Source organism: Pseudophryne corroboree, chromosome 2, assembly GCF_028390025.1.
Source record: "Pseudophryne corroboree isolate aPseCor3 chromosome 2, aPseCor3.hap2, whole genome shotgun sequence".
Taxonomy (NCBI): Eukaryota; Metazoa; Chordata; class Amphibia; order Anura; family Myobatrachidae; genus Pseudophryne; species Pseudophryne corroboree.
The window spans coordinates 903,003,485-903,020,170 of record NC_086445.1 but is presented as its reverse complement, the minus strand read 5'-3'; the positions used below and the strand labels follow the sequence as shown (position 1 = coordinate 903,020,170).

At 44.0% G+C, this 16,686-nt stretch overlaps 1 protein-coding gene and 1 pseudogene across 1 annotated transcript in view; both read left to right on the top strand.

The window, feature by feature from the left end:
- The window catches only part of ORAI2 (ORAI calcium release-activated calcium modulator 2), a 113,391-nt gene that overhangs the window by 11,944 nt on the left and 84,761 nt on the right, over positions 1-16,686 (top strand). The window lies entirely within an intron of this gene.
- LOC135053633 (5S ribosomal RNA) lies at positions 9,871-9,989 on the top strand (annotated as a pseudogene).

Here is a 16,686-nt window from a genome sequence, read left to right as displayed (position 1 = left end):
ACTTGATTGTATGATAGATAAGTTTATACAAAGGGGATATCCCAAGAAAGAACTAATGATGAGTAAACAAAAGGTATTACAGAAGTCAAGGGACTCCTTATTGACACCATCAGTCTCCACAGTCAGTAATGTTAAAAACTCAGCCCCTTGCATCCCATGGGTTAATCGCTATACAACTACATCAGATTCCATCACAAAACGAGCTAAAAGTCTGTGGCCCATAGTAAATACTGACAGTGATTTGCCTAATTTAAAGGATACTCGACTGCTCCCTTGTTATACGAGAGGGAAAAGCATTTCTGACAGGATCGTTAAACTTGATGTATATCCTTTAACCAAAAAACAACAAACACATTTTTTAAGACCCAGATTGGGCTGTTACCGCTGTCTTGGGTGTTCAACGTGTAACACACTGCTAACTGGTCCGGTGTTTTCACATCCACACACTGGCAAATCTTACACCATCAGGCATCGTGTAACATGCACCACTACACATGTGGTTTACATGTTAAAGTGTCCCTGTGGTCTTGCCTATGTAGGCAAGACCCAGAGACAATTTCGTGAAAGAATGACACTACACCGTAGTGCCATTAAGCAAGCGTATGAGAAAAAAAACAGTGACCAATCACTAGCACGGCATTGTCTAGCGGCGAAACATAATGTTTCCAGTTTACGTGCCATAATCATTGATCATGTCCCACAGTCCCATAGGGGGGGGGACCGCAACAAAATTCTATTGCAGCGAGAGAGTAGATGGATTTTCATCTTAAACACCTTAGCACCCAAGGGACTTAACGAAACACTGGGGCTCCAGTGTTTCTTATAACTTACATGAATGTTTTTAGATATTTGATATTGCTTTGGGGCTTTTCCATGCTGCTCATTAATATGATTGTTGATATATAATGTTATACTGGTATCTGTAATAATCCAGGTATATATGTTCTTTATTTTTTATTTTTATACATGGTAGGAGGTTTTTTGTTTGACACTTATGTATGTTTTTCATGTTTTCCTTGATTGAAGCATCTCCTTAATTGATTCACCTGTCCTCGGCTCCTAAGCCTGACGTCTTTATCCTGCGTCTATAGTGTGGAGACGAGGGTTGGGCGTCAGCGGCACTGGTGGACAGGTGATGTGAAATGATGGATTGATTGTCTTTTGGGGGTATATATTGTTTGTAAATGTCTGTCATTTGTATATGATTGTCCCTGAAGACGGGTTGTTACCCGAAACGGCGTAGGACGCAATAAAGTAAAAGCTGTTTTAATCTACTTGAAGTCTGTGGAGTGCCGCCATTTCTGCTATTTCTACATTGGGTCTGCTCAAGGCTTATGGAAGGCACCGCAGCCCGCAATTGGAATTCCCCACAGTGAGTGCCGGGTTCTTTGGTATGCCTATATATATATATATATATATATATATATATATATATATATATATATATATATATATATATATATATATATGTTATGAAATTAGATGTCTCAGCATGCTTTGCCACAGTATTTTCTTTCTTTTATTTCAACTGTTTTTATTGAAGCAATGTAAGTCCTATCAAATATTTTCTATGAGATGACAAATACGTCCTATGCAGAATATTCAAAGACATTTCTTTGTATCTAGAAGAAGGAAACAATCGACTCACCTTCAGATGAGCAGCTAATAAATCCTCAATTTCTATCTCAGGGAGCAAAGTCTTCCAAGCCATTAAACCTCCTTGTCCCGTAGAATAGTCTAGAACATTTCTAAAATGACCATACGCAGTCAAGATTGCCTTCCGAACCCTAGGAGTTTGCTGCAGCATCTCATCTACCGGATTGACCCAATCTAATGGGGAGAATTACCAGATAACGTAAACAACATAATGTTGGGCTAAAAGAAAGGCCACCGGATAGGCTAACAAAGCTGGATACTTACTGGTGGCCTCCTGGAATGTGAGCAGTCTCCTCCCCTGTATATCCACCAAATGGCTAATATTAGATACTCCCCCCAAACGCCAAATAGTATATGGGTGACGTGCTCTACCTTCCTGGAAATCCGGATTGGATATAAAAGGAAGGAGTAAGGATTTATGGGTGTTCACATTATGTTTATGTCGCGTTGTCTCCCATAACTTTTTAATATTCCACAATAAAGGATTTCTTTTCAACGCCTCGGGCACCTCTGGAGTATGCAGGTGTAAAAAGGTAACCAGATCTACCCCTTGTAGAAATTCCCTCTATAAATCTGTATTCGTATAATTATTTTCATTGTGCAACCAGTCATGTAGATAACGCAATTGGGCAGTTTGGGAGTACCAAAGAACATTTGGGAAATTGATTCCCCCATTACAAGGAGTCTGCTGCAATCTAATCAAGCCTATATGGGGCCTCTTGCCCTGCCAAAGAAATTTTCAAAAGATAAAATTAAGACGCTGGATATCTTTTGGCAAGAGCATATGTGGCATGGCCTGAACAAGATACATCAGGCGGGGGAATGATATCATCTTAATCAAGCTCGCCCTTCCCATATACGATAAAGGCAAAGCTTTCCAGGTTTCAAGTTCTGCCTCAATTTTTTGAATAACTGCGGTAAAATTAAGGGGTATATAGTCGCTCTGGTCATCTCGAAATTTGTATCCCGAGATAGGTAAATTGATCTGAACTCCATTGTAATGGTAAACCCTCCACCCCATCCCTCAAAAAAGTACCTCGCGCCAGTCTAAGTGCCATCGATTTTGACCAGTTGATGTTGAAACCAGAAACGTTCCCAAACGCTTGTAATACATGAAAAATATGAGTCAGGGAGGTCGCTGGGTTTGATACATATACTAGAAGATCGTCGACAAATGCTGTATGTTTTATTTCTCTGCGTCCCACTTGAATTCCGTGAAATTGGGTATCATTTAATAATAAATGATGGAGAGGATCTATGGCCAAATTGAACAGTAAGGGGGACAAGGGGCATCCCTGTCGTGTACCACGATGCATAACAGTGGGGTCACTAGTATAGCCATTAAGTATTAGATTGGTGGTAGGGGAAGTATACAAATAACGAATGATATTGATAAAATCTTGATGAAAATGTCTACGCTGCAAGACCCTGACAAGATGTGGCCAAAGTACTGTATCGAAGGCCTTAGTAGTGTCTAGTCTCGAGTACATTTTTAGATTGGGGTAGATGAGCAGAGGCTATAACTGCTGCTATTGCAGCTCGAACTCCTTTTAACCTAATGTGTATTGCGAGCAAAGCGAAGTTGGTGACTAGTTAAAGTTTGAGGTAGAATTGCTTGCAGACGTTCTGCTAAAAGTTTAGTGAATAACTTTGTCAGTGTGTAATAACGTTATGGGTCTATAAGAGGTCACCAATTGTGGGTCTTGCATTGGTTTAGGAATTAAAACAGTATGAGCTGTTGTGAAATGATGAAATGGGGTATGGTGATGTAGAATATTGTTAAATAATTTGAGGAGAGTTGGTACTATGTGAGGCAGCAGAATTTTATAAAATTAATTTGAAAGGCCATCCGGCCCTGGAGATTTATGCAGGTGGAGTTTAGATATAGCAGAAACAAGTTGCTCTTCAGTAATAGGACCCACATCTGATTGCACCTATGTCATGTATTTTTTTCTCCATTAAAAGGGAGGTCAGAATATACTGTAATTTAGTAAAATAGGACTCAAAATATTTTACAATTAAAGGGGAATGTGTAAGGAGCTTTCCCGATTCTTGATTTTTAATAGCTATTACAAATTTACGGACTGTTTTTCTCCTAGCCATATTCGCTAATAATAGACCAGTTTTGTTTCCCCATTATTAGTATTTATGAGAGGAAAATACCAAATCTTGTTTTGCTTGCGCTAACAAGTGGTCATTTAACAATTGTTTGGCCTGTAAATATAATTGTAATGTCTCAGTCTGCATAGCGAGATGTTGTTGTAACGTCGTGGTCAACGTAGAGTGCAAAGTAGTATAGGTCGCAATAGTTTTCTCTTTCAGTCTATGAATGTAGTCAATAATTTGACCTCTAAAAACAGCCTTAGCTGCACCCCCAAAATAGTGGGTTGATCCCAATAATCTAGATTATTGTCTAGATTATTGGCTATCAAAAATTTCCGAAAATCATCACACTTATAGAGATAACTTGGAATCTCTAATGTCTGGTACCCTCTGACTGAACATTCCCTTCCAACGTCAACGTCACATGTGCTAGGTCTGATATTATGATGTTATGATGTTATGAATATCAACCTGTTTGACTAGTGTGACTAAAGAATCAGCGGTCAAAATCGAATCAATCCTGGACCATGATCGATGCACCCCAGAAAAATAAAGTAAATGACCTATCACCAGGATTGAGAAAACGCCAAATGTCAGTAAGCTGAAGGGAAACCTTTACATTTTGAATTTGTGTCCAAAAAGAAGACCCAGGAACACGTGGCATAGGACGTTTATCTAAATTGGGATAGTCAACTGTATTCCAGTCACCCCCCATGATTAGGTGGAAATTGTCACATTGCAACAGTTTAGTTTTTAATTCTTGGAGAAAGTCGGCAGTCCAAATATTTGGTACATAAACGTTTACTAATGTGTATTTGGTACCCCAGATTTCTATATCAATAATTAGGTAACAGCCCTCTGGATCCACTACTGAACCCAAAATTACATATTGCAAGTTTTTGCTAAATAGAACAGCTACCTCCCTGGTTTTGCTCGTATAATCTGCTGAAATACAATTGCGTAACCAAGGTGCGCAAAGAGTCAAATTGACCCCTGACATCCAGTGGGTTTCTTGGAGAGATATGATTTGAGGTTTCAACCTTTTTAAGTGAGTGATAACTCTTTTACATTTAACTGGAGAGTTGAGGCCGCCCACATTCCAGGAGACAATCCTAAAACATGTATCCATCGGAGAGACACTTATACCTGGAGCAGTCATGAGTCTATTAACCTATACCCATGTGGGGGTGGTAACACAGAAGGAACCTTACTTCACAAAGCAGCCCTCTTCCGTCCCAGCGAGTGGAGAGAAACAGCCAAATCAGTTTTCTACCAGGGAGCTCAACAGCAGCGTTGGCGGGGGAGGCAGGGCACAGACAAAATAAAAATTTATATATAAAAAAAACCACACATTGCTTCACATATTCATTTTTCATTCTTTCCAACCTGGGGTAGAAACAACGTGAGTGCTAAATAAACCAGTAGCACTTGCGAGGAACACATCAATATTTATTATAACAATATCATCTAAACTGAGTAGCTCATAATGAGACCAACGGTCTCCAGCATTGAGAGAAATCAACTCAGGCCATAAAGTATTCAATAATAGTGAAGCCATCATCGACGTGAAGGGCTCCCAGGATTTAGCATATGGGTAACATGAGTTTTGGCAACGTTGGGATCAGCAAAAAGTAATGTGCGACCATTGTATTGAAATAGCAATTTAGCTAGGTACATCAACACGAATCTTGCATTGCTCTCGTGGAGCAATTTGCAAACATCAGAGAATTCTCTCCTCTTCTGTGCAACAGAAGCGGAGAAATCTTGAAAGATCAAGATATGTTTGCCGTTCACTACCACTTGTGGAAGCCTGCGGTAGGAGCGCAAGATAAGTTCCTTCATGCGAAAATCCATAAATTTCGCAATAACTGGTCTCGGTCTCACATCACTGTCAGGCCGAAATGGGACCAATCCTATGCGCCCTTTCAATGTGCGTCAAGAGTGGGTTATTTGCGATTTCCAGAGCTAAAAACAGGTCATTTGTTATAAAATTTGATAGTTGCCCGTCCCTAATTGTTTTAGGGATACCCACAAATTTTAAGTTTGATCTTCTATCTCTATTTTCAAGATCATCTATCTTGGCCTGTAGAGCCTTGACAGATGAATCTTAAGTGTCGGAAGAACGCTGAAGCGCATGTATCTGATCCTCCACATCGCTAACCCTCTGTTCTAACGTATTAATCCTTGAGGTATTATGGTTTATTTTTGCAAGAGTAGAGTCAAGCAGTTTTTGTATTTGCTCCAATCTCTTATCAATCAAGGGGATATTTTCAAGTTTCTTGTCAATTTGGGGCATTAAAAGCCGTGAGAGTTCCTGGGCCATGTGCATCAAAGAGGGCTAACCAGACAGGGCCTCACTTTCCTGAGGCTGCTCCTGAGAATTATCTACAGCCGGGGGAGAGGGGGGATTGGACTTCCCTGTTGTATTTTTATTTTTGCTCATTCTTGTAGTCACTGAGGGTTGGAAGGATTTAGCTGCTGTGTTCTTATGGACGTATCTGTCCATCCCCCGGTCCCTTGACCGCTGGTTCCGGTATGAATGGTCGACCATGTTATGGTCGACAGTCATTAGGTCGACCACTATTGGTCGACATGGACACATGGTCGACACATGAAAATGGTCGACACATGAAAGGTCGACATATGAAAAGGTCGACATGAGTTTTTTTTAACTTTTTTTGGTGTCGTTTTTTGCCTAAAGTGACTGGGAACCCCAATTAGTGCACCGCGTCCCCTCGCATGGCTCGCTTCGCTCGCCATGCTTCGGGCATGGTGCCTTCGCTCAGCTACCGCTTCGCTCGGCACACTTTACCGTTCCAATCGTAGTCCATGTGGATCGTAAAGTATGGAAAAGTTCCCCAAAAGAAAAAGTAAAAAAAACTCACGTCGACCTTTTCATGTGTCGACCTTTCATGTGTCGACCATTTTCATGTGTCGACCATGTGTCCATGTCGACCATGTCAATGTCGACCAATAGTGGTCAACCTAATGACTGTCGACCATAACATGGTCGACCACGTGAACGGATACCTTGACCGCTATAGGTAGGGAGTAGAGCGTTGGCAACTTATGTCGACACACGATCGTGGAGGAGAGTAAGATACCTCAAGTATTAATCTGAGTTGGAAGATATATCAGAGCTACTCGGCAAGGAACAATTAAATCACATATTATGCAGTTAAGGTCATCCCACAGACAATCCCCCAATTGACCGCTAAGTGAATTTATTACTTAAGAAATGATAATAGTATTCTAAAAGTAAAATAATAATGCAAGAATTAACACATATTACAAGGATGAACAAGCCTTGGAATGAGTACCGTAGATCAGCTGCTAAAAATGGATACAACCTTAAACCCTTCAGAACAGGCTGTGTTTATGGATCCGTTGGACTCTGACCAACCGAAGGAACAGATGTCCCTGAGTGCTGGAAACAAGGAGGACGAAGATAATTCCTTTTCATATATTTTATTAAGGATAACAGATCAGAATAAGACTGTAGGAAGACTGAGACTAATTAGTTCAGGATCGGGAAACTGCAGGGAGTGAAGTCATTGAATGATACGAGGCAGAGATTGAAGAACTGTGAGGAATGTACTTAGGTTGATATAAAGACGAGACTGAAGAACTGAAGTTGAGTGATGCGAAGGCAAGGCTGAAAAACTGTGAAGACTGTTAGCCGGATGATGTGAAAACGTGAATGAAGAACATTGAAGACTGGTTGCTGGATGATACGAAGATTTGAATGAAGAGCACCGGTTGAAGCTGGCGAACCACCGCGAGAATCCTCCGGAATCCGAAGGCACCAGTGGGAGAGCGGTTGACCGGGACTGCGCACTGGAGAGCTGGCGAGCGTTGTGCAGCGAGAGTCGGCTGAGAACTGCGGGAGCACAGAGCTAAGGCACAGAGTAACCACAACAAAGCACTGGCACAGAATGCAATAATTCCAGCCTATTTATAGGCAGCAGGAAAACAGAATTGGCTGACACTCACCCATCACGCTCATTGGTTCTGCGCTTGATCTCCAACATGGCCGCTCCCAGCACTGCAGACACGCCAGGTAGTTGCAGGCCACTAGGTCCTCCCTCCAGCCTCCGGAAGACGTCACTCCCGCTGCTAACCCAGCCGTGTCCCCGTGCTGTGAAAAGGCAGATGGTCAAAATACAGACAGTGGCATCCTGACTAATGTAATACCAACACATTTGATAAGTACTGTAACCCTAACCCTCCCCTCCCACAGCCTAACCCTAACTTCCTCCCCCTCCCCGTAGCCTAACCTTGTATTACTTACCTGCAGAATGTGTCGGAATTCAGACAGTCGGGATGCTGCTTTCAGTATTGTGACCGTCTGCATTCTGACTGTCGGGATGCTGACTACATCCCGTCAGTTCAGCTAGATCTATTCAATCATCTGTGGAATCCTGATTACACCAAGAGCTGGTCACTCAGCCTTGCTGGGCTTACCACAGACTCAAGTGTATACTAGAGACGCTTCCAGTGTGCCTGCCTTACTAAGCTTTCTTTCTGTTCTCCAGTGTGTTCCTGTAGTTCAGTACTTTAATTTATGCCAATTCTTTCAAGCTTCTCCATACATTTTCCAGTGTGCAACTGGGACACTTCATTAACTAGAGCTCCAGAGTGCTCCCTACAGTTCCTGTGTAATTCAGTTGGCATCACTCTCTAGTGGTGAGCGCCGCTCAAGGACTCCAGTCAACCCATTGGGTGCTCTCATCATTGACCATCATGCTGACTACACTACCTACTGCTGAGGAGCATTGTTGTTTTATCCACTACACATTGGCTCCTGCTATTAACACTGCTGTTACCACAGAGACTATCTATAGTATGATGTGCTGGCCATACTCCGTGAACAAGCAACTGTGAAACGTACGTTGGGGAGGTGGACGTGGTCACGGAGAGCGCGCTCACGTGACCAGCAGACCGGCAGGAGAGGAGACCAGGCGAGCCGCAGAGATATACAGCTCGTGAAGCCGAGCTGTCAGCGGCACTCGGCGAGCAGGACGCACACACCAGGCGGTTATAAGTATCATTTTTTTACATCCTGCACATTTTTTCGTCTCCCATTCTCCAGCCACGCACAGATGTAATTTAACACTATGTGCATAGGTCTCTCTCTGGCAAATTTATGCCATTTATTTAAGGCATTATTCACTGTATATGAAAACTATTGCCTTCCAGGTGCTATCAACACATATGGAGATTTTTTGACACTTTTTGTGTCCTTATGTGGCTGACACACTACAATCAGGAACATTTTGTTATCCTTTATAGCTGTAGCAATTACAGTACAGGTGCCGTCACTTTCCTGTCCCTGTGTAAACAGCACTGTCTCTTTACACAGGTTTCAAATACAGGTATAAAATTAGAGCATATACCCTTGCTACTGCAGTACAAATGATATCTGGCATGGATTCATGTCACAATTCTGATTGATACATTGTGGACACATTGTGTATTCATGCATATTTGTTTCTTTATTGAAAGTATAACAGCTCAACAAGATTGTTACAAAGACAGCATTTTGGTATTTCAGGCTCTAACGATTCAGTCAGCCACAGTGTGGATAATAGAGATTGTGTCTCTGAAGATATATTTCTTATCTACCCATCCACCTCTGCTAAATCTGTCTTTTCAGCTGATAAATATGTCTTCTGATGCATTTCCATTCCCTGCCCTATACTTTTTTTGAAGGTGGAGGGGGAGGATGGTGGATTTTCCCAGATTATTGCAGTCTCCGCTTTAATCATATAACACTACTGGAAACATATTTATGTTTTGATGTTTATTAATCTTGTTGGCATGTCATCAGTATAACAAGGGTCTTTTCTTGCCCTACCATACGAGAAAAATCCATTTGGAATTATGTTGTACAGCACAAAAAAGCAACATACAGGCGGCTCCAGTTGGCAAAACCGATTGACCATATGATTTAAACCTCCGTATACCTATATAATTGGGGTACAATTTGGTGCAATGACGGTCAAACACATGTTTCTCCTTCAAGAGATCATCTGCCCATCACAATAACCAGGTTCATGGTGGATTGAATAGCTGCATACCAGCTGCAGGTTTTTGCCTCATCAATCTTAAACCTACTACCATACCACACCGCACATGCCCAATCTCGTCCGATCTTGGAAGCAATACGGTGTTGGGCCTGGTCAGTACTTAGGTGGTTGACCACTAAGGAATACCAGGTGTTGTAGGTTTTTTTTGACGGCAATACTTTGGCTATTGCAACAACCTTAGAAATCAATACCTGGCAGGCGTGCTTTGGTTTTGCCGCACTTTGTGCCGTATTTCTGCCTTATACATATGTTTTCATCTATATATTCACAGTCGTAATTCCAAACCCATGATTCAGGTTGTTTAACCATACTTTTAAACACAATAATTTTTTGTGTACTCTTATTTTATCCCAAAAATAATTAAAGGTTACGTTTTAATATATACCTCATTACGCAAATTCTTAATCTCAATTGTTTCCAAGAGTGAGTGCTCCCAATAAGGGTCACTTTTTCTTTTTCTCTCCTTTCCTTATTACCTATGTAATAGACCCATGGGAGCACCATCGACAATCACCTTTTTCTTCTACCTATCAAAGAACTCACTGTTCAATGGTAGACGGTGATAAATTCCGGAAGTTTTTCTGGTTAGTCGGTCTTCTTGGAAACACATACAAATTACCTATCCATTTAACATCACTCAGTCCTGTGCGGCATCCTTAACCCAACTTTTTACTGCATACTCCAGAGTTCCTTGCGTTGATCATATTCCCCAGTCCTGGTGGTAATCAGAGACTGTACATTCTGCCCTATCAGATACTGTATCTGTTTTTCATGGTGTTCAATAAACAAGTTCCATTTTACTGTCAATGAGGAGAAAACCTTATTAAACCTCTGGGCTTCAATCACACGGTCTCCAGCCATATATCAACTTTGGACCCTGCTCCAAATGAGACACTGACAAACCTTTTGCAGGACTGTGTATCCACATGGAACTGTAAAATAGGATTTTAATACCTACCGGTAAATCCTTTTCTCTTAGTCCGTAGAGGATGCTGGGGATGCTCCAAGAACCATGGGGTATAGACGGGATCCGCAGGAGACATGGGCACACTATAAGACTTTGGGTGTGAACTGGCTCCTCCCTCTATGCCCCTCCTCCAGACTCCAGTTATAGGAACTGTGCCCAGGGAGACGGACATTTCGAGGAAAAGGATTTATTTAATTATTTTAAACTAAGATGAGATACATACCAGCTCACACCTCCAACACGCTGTACAACATGGCATTCAACAAACAACGCATGCAACGGCATGACCAACAACAGTCACAGATTGACTGAACTCAACGCAACATGAGCGTAACTATAACCAAACTGCAGATACAGCCCGCACTGGGACGGGCACCCAGCATCCTCTACGGACTAAGAGAAAAAGATTTACCGGTAGGTATTAAAACCCTATTTTCTCATACGTCCTAGAGGATGCTGGGGATGCTTCAAAAACCATGGGGTTTATATCAAAGCTCTAGAACGGGCGGGAGAGTGCGGATGACTCTGCAGCACCGATTGACCAAACAAGAGGTCCTCCTCAGCCAGGGTATCAAACTTGTAAAACTTCACAAAGGTGTTTGTTTCCCGACCAAGTAGCAGCTCGGCAAAGTTGTAACGCCGAGACTCCACGGGCATCCGCCCAGGATGAGCCCACCTTCCTGGTAGAATGGGCTTTCACTGATTTTGGTAACGGCAATCCTGCCGTAGAATGAGCCTGCTGAATCATATTACAAATCCAGCGTGCAATAGTCTGCTTAGAAGCAGGGGCCCCAATCTTGTTGGGAGCCCACAGGACAAACAGAGCCTCTGTTTTCCTAATCTGTGCCGTTCTGGAGACATAGATCTTCAAAGCTCTGACCACATCGAGAGACTTTGAATCCGCCAAGGCATCAGAAGCCACTGGTACCACAATTGGCTGGTTCACGTGAAATGATGAAACCACTTTCGGTAGAAATTGCTGACGAGTTCTCAACTCCGCTCTATCAGCATGGAAAATTAAATAGGGGCTTTTGTGAGACTAAGCCACCAACTCAGACACTCGGCTTGCGGACGGCAAGGCCAACAACATGACTACTTTCCAAGTAAGGAATTTTAACTCAACCTTGCGCAAAGGTTCAAACCAATGCGATTGCAGGAATTGCAACACCACATTAAGATCCCACGGTGCCACAGGAGGCACAAATGGAGGTTGGATGTGTAGCACGGCTTTCACGAAGGTCTGAACTTCTGGAAGGGAGGCCAATTCTTTCTGAAAAAAGATTGACAAGGCCGAAATCTGTACTTTAATAGAGCCTAACTTTAGGCCCGCATCCACACCTGCTTGTAGAAAATGGAGCAAACGCCCCAGGTGAAATTCTTCCATAGGAGCCTTCTTGGATTCACACCAAGACACACATTTTCTCCAAATACGGTGGTAATGCTTTGCCGTTACTTCTTTTCTAGCCTGAAGAAGTGTGGGAATGACTTCACTTGGAAGTGGAGGGAACACATATACCGACGGAAACACCCACGGTGTCACTAGGGCGTCCACCGCTATCGCTTGAGGGTCCCTTGACCTGGAACAATATCTCTGAAGATCTTTGTTGAGGCGGGACGCCATCATGTCTACTTGAGGAACTCCCCAACGACTTGTCACTTCTGCAAAGACCTCACGATAAAGACTCCACTCTCCTGGATGGAGATTGTGTCTGCTGAGGAAGTCTGCTTCCCAGTTGTCCACTCCTGGAATGAAGACTGCTGACAGAGTGCTGGCATGTCTTTCCGCCCAGCGAAGAATCTTCGTGGCCTCGGCTATCGCTGCTCTGCTCCTTGTTCCGCCCTGGCGGTTTATGTACGCCACTGCTGTCACGTTGTCTGACTGAATCAAGACAGGCAGACCTCGAAGAAGATGTTCTGCTTGCAGGATGCCGTTGTAAATGGCCCTTAATTACAAAATGTTTATGTGTAGACAAGCTTCCTGGCTTGACCACTTTCCCTGAAAGTTTCTTCCCTGTGTGACTGCTCCCCAGCCTCGGAGGCTTGCATCTTTGGTCACCAGGATCCAATCCTGAATCCCGAACCTGCGTCCCTCCAGAAGGTGAGAACTGTGCAGCCACCACAGAAGGGAGATTCTGGTCCTGGGAGATAGAATTATTTTCCGGTGCATGTCCAGGTGAGACCCGGACCACTTGTCCAACAGGTCCCACTGAAACACCCTGGCATGGAACGTGCCATACGGAATGGCCTCGTAGGCCGCCACCATCTTCCCCAGCAACCGAGTGCATTGAAGAACTGACACCTTTGCTGGTTTCAGAATCTGTTTTACCATGTTCTGTATTTCCAGACCTTTTTCCACTGGAAAAAAAACTCTCTGCAATTATGTATCCAGAATCATACCCAGGAACGACAGCCGTGTCGTCGGATCCAACTGTGATTTTGGCAAATTTAGGAGCCAACCATGTTGTTGCAGAATCGTCAGTGAAAGGGCAACATTTTTCAGCAATTGCTCCTTGGATCTCGCCTTTATGAGGAGATCGTCCAAGTACGGGATAATTGTGATTCCCTTCTTGCGCAGGAGAACCATCATTTCCGCCATTACTTTGGTCTGTCCACGGCTCCGAGGATTTTAACCAAACGGCAACGTCTGAAATTGGTAATGACAATCCTGAACAGCAAATCTCAGGTAAGCCTGATGTGGAGGATATATGGGGACATGCAAGTAGGCATCCGTTATGTCGACCGACACCATAAAATCCCCCTCCTCCAGACTGGAGATCACTGCTCGGAGAGATTCCATCTTGAATTTGAATTTTTTTAGAAAGAAATTGAGGGATTTTAGGTTCAGAATCTGTCTGACTGAGCCATCCGGCTTCGGGACCACGAACAGGCTCGAATAAAAGCCTTCCCCCTGTTGTGACGGGGGCACTGTGACAATTACTTGATTTTGACACAACTTTAGTATCGCAGCGCTTACTACCTCCCTTTCTAGAAGAGAAGCTGGCAAGGCCGATTTGAAAAATTGGTGAGGGGGCACGTATTGAAACTATAACCTGTATCCTTGGGTTACTATTTCTACTATCCAAGGATTCAGGTCCGAGTGCACCCAGACCTGACTGAAGAGTTGGAGACATGCCCCCACCGGTGCGGACTCCCGCAGAGGAGCCCCAGCGTCATGCGGTGGATTTGGTAGAAGCCGGAGAGGACTTCTGCTCTTGGGAACTTGCCACAGCCTGTGACCTTTTTCCCCTTCCTCTTCCCCTCGCAGCAAGGAAGGAGGACCCTCGTCCTTTTTTGAATTTATTGGGCCGAAAAGACTGCATCTGATAGTGAGGCGATTTCTTCTGCTGTGCATGAACATAAGGTAAAAATGAAGACTTACCCGCGGTAGCCGTAGACACCAGGTCTGTGAGGCCGTCACCAAACAAGACCCTACCGTTAAACGGTAGAGACTCCATCGCCTTCTTAGAGTCAGCGCCAGCATTCCATTGATGAATCCACAATGCTCTCCTTGCTGAGACTGCCATGGCATTGGCCCTTGATCCCAAAAGTCCAATATCCCTTACAGCTTCTTTTAAATATGCTGCAGCATCCCTGATATGACCCAGAGTCAAAAGCACGCTATCCCTGTCTAGGGTATCTATCTCAGATGACAAGTTATCTGCCCACTTTTCAATAGCGCTACTCACCCATGCCGAAGCAACGGCAGGCCTGAGTAGCGACCCTGTAGTGACATAAATGGATTTTAGTGTATTTTCCTGCTTACGATCCGCAGGATCTTTTAGGGCTGCCATGTCAGGAGACGGAAGCGCCACCTTTTTGGATAGACGCGATAAAGCTTTGTCTACCTTGGGGGTTGACTCCCACCTTTCCCTGTCCCCAAATGGAAACGGATATGTCACTGGAATTCTTTTGGGAACCTGTATCTTCTTGTCAGGATTTTCCCAAGCCTTTTCAAAAAGCGCGTTCAGTTCATGAGAGGGAGGAAACGTTTCCTCAGGTTTCTTTCCTTCAAACATACAGACCCTTGTATCAGGAACAGCAGGGTCCTCTGTTATATGCAACACTTCTTTTATCGCCACAATCATGTACTGAATACTCTTAGCCAGTTTTGGATTTAATCTGGCATCACTATAGTCGACACTGGAATCAGAGTCCGTGTCGGTATCTGTATCAGCTATCTGGGTAAATGCACGTTTCTGTGACCCCGAAGGGGTCTGGGCTTGTGACAAAGCATCCTCCATGGATTTCCTCCATGTCTGGTTCTTAGACTCAGATTTATCAAATCTCTTAGTCAACCGAGTCACATTTGCATTTAAAACACTCAACATATTTACCCAATCATCCATCTGCGGTGCCGACACGGTCACTCTCACAGTATTTTCTGTCCCCACTCCAGCCTCCTCCTGGGAAGACCACTCAGCCTCAGACATGTCGACACACATGTACCGACACCCACAACCACACTGGAGCTATAGGAGACAGACCCACAACAAAGCCTGTAAGAGAGACACAGAGGGAGTTCTGCCAGCTCACAACCCAGCGTCTATCCCGGTACTGAAGCGAGAAAAAAGACTGCCCAGACCTGTAAGCGCTATATATATATATATATATATATATATATATATATATATATATATATATAATCAATTAGCACCAAATCACTTGTGCCCCCTCCCGTTTTGCACCCTGTTACTTGTACAGCAGTGTGGAGGTCAAGGCCGGCGTCTCTGCAGCTTCTGTGAAGAGAAAATGGCGCTGGTCAGAGCTGTGTGGGCTGAGCCCCGCCCACTACATGGCACGCTTCAGTCCCGCTTAAATTTATATTTATACTGGCGGGGGTCCCTTAACTAGTGCCTAGGCACTGTTTTTACTTATACCAGTGCTGTTTGAGGTTCCCATGCTGCCCAGGGCGCCCCCCCTGCGCCCTGCACCCAGCAGTGCCGTGTTATGTGTGGGAGCATGGCGCGCAGCGCTACCGCTGCGCGGTACCTCAAACGCCGTCTTCTGCCGTCACTGAAGTTTTCTGATCTTCTCATACTCACCCGGCTTCTGTCTTCTGGCTCTGTGAGGGGGTGGCGGTGCGGCTTCGGGAACAAGCAGCTAGGCGCACCAAGTGATCGAACCCTCTGGAGCTAATGGTGTCCAGTAGCCTAAGAAGCAGAGCCTTTGAACTCAGAGAAGTAGGTCTGACTTCTCTCCCCTCAGTCCCACGATGCAGGGAGCCTGTTGCCAGCAGGTCTCCCTGAAAATAATAAACCTAACAAAAGTCTTTTTTTCTGAGAAACTCTGGAGAGCTCCTCAGTGTGCATCCAGTCTCACTGGGCACAGAATCTAACTGGAGTCTGGAGGAGGGGCATCGAGGGAGGAGCCAGTTCACACCCATTCAAAGTCTTCTAGTGTGCCCATGTCTCCTGTGGATCCTGTCTATACCCCATGGTTCTTGAAGCATCCCCAGCATCCTTTAGGACGTATGAGAAAAGCATTGCTTCAAAGTCCAGGCTAATTACACTTTAGGATTACTCCGTTTTTAATTCCAACTTTTTTATTTTCAACTGAAATACTACTCTTATAAACTTCATTTATGTTTTACATGACTTGTGCAGGGACATTTTATGTATACTTGCCTACACTCCCGGAAGTTGCTGGAAACTCACAATTTTTTTGGGGTAGTCCTCCGCAGCCCCGGAAGGGTAGGTGGTTTCCTGCATCCTGCCCACAACCTGCAACTTCCTACCTAATAAAGCACGCAATGGTGAAGATAAAAACATTGCAAGGCAAGTACACATGTGTGGAGGGCGTGGGACTAACAGACAGTTACATTATTTAGCCCCACCCCCTATACGTTGACCTGCGAATCGCAGGCATGTCCAT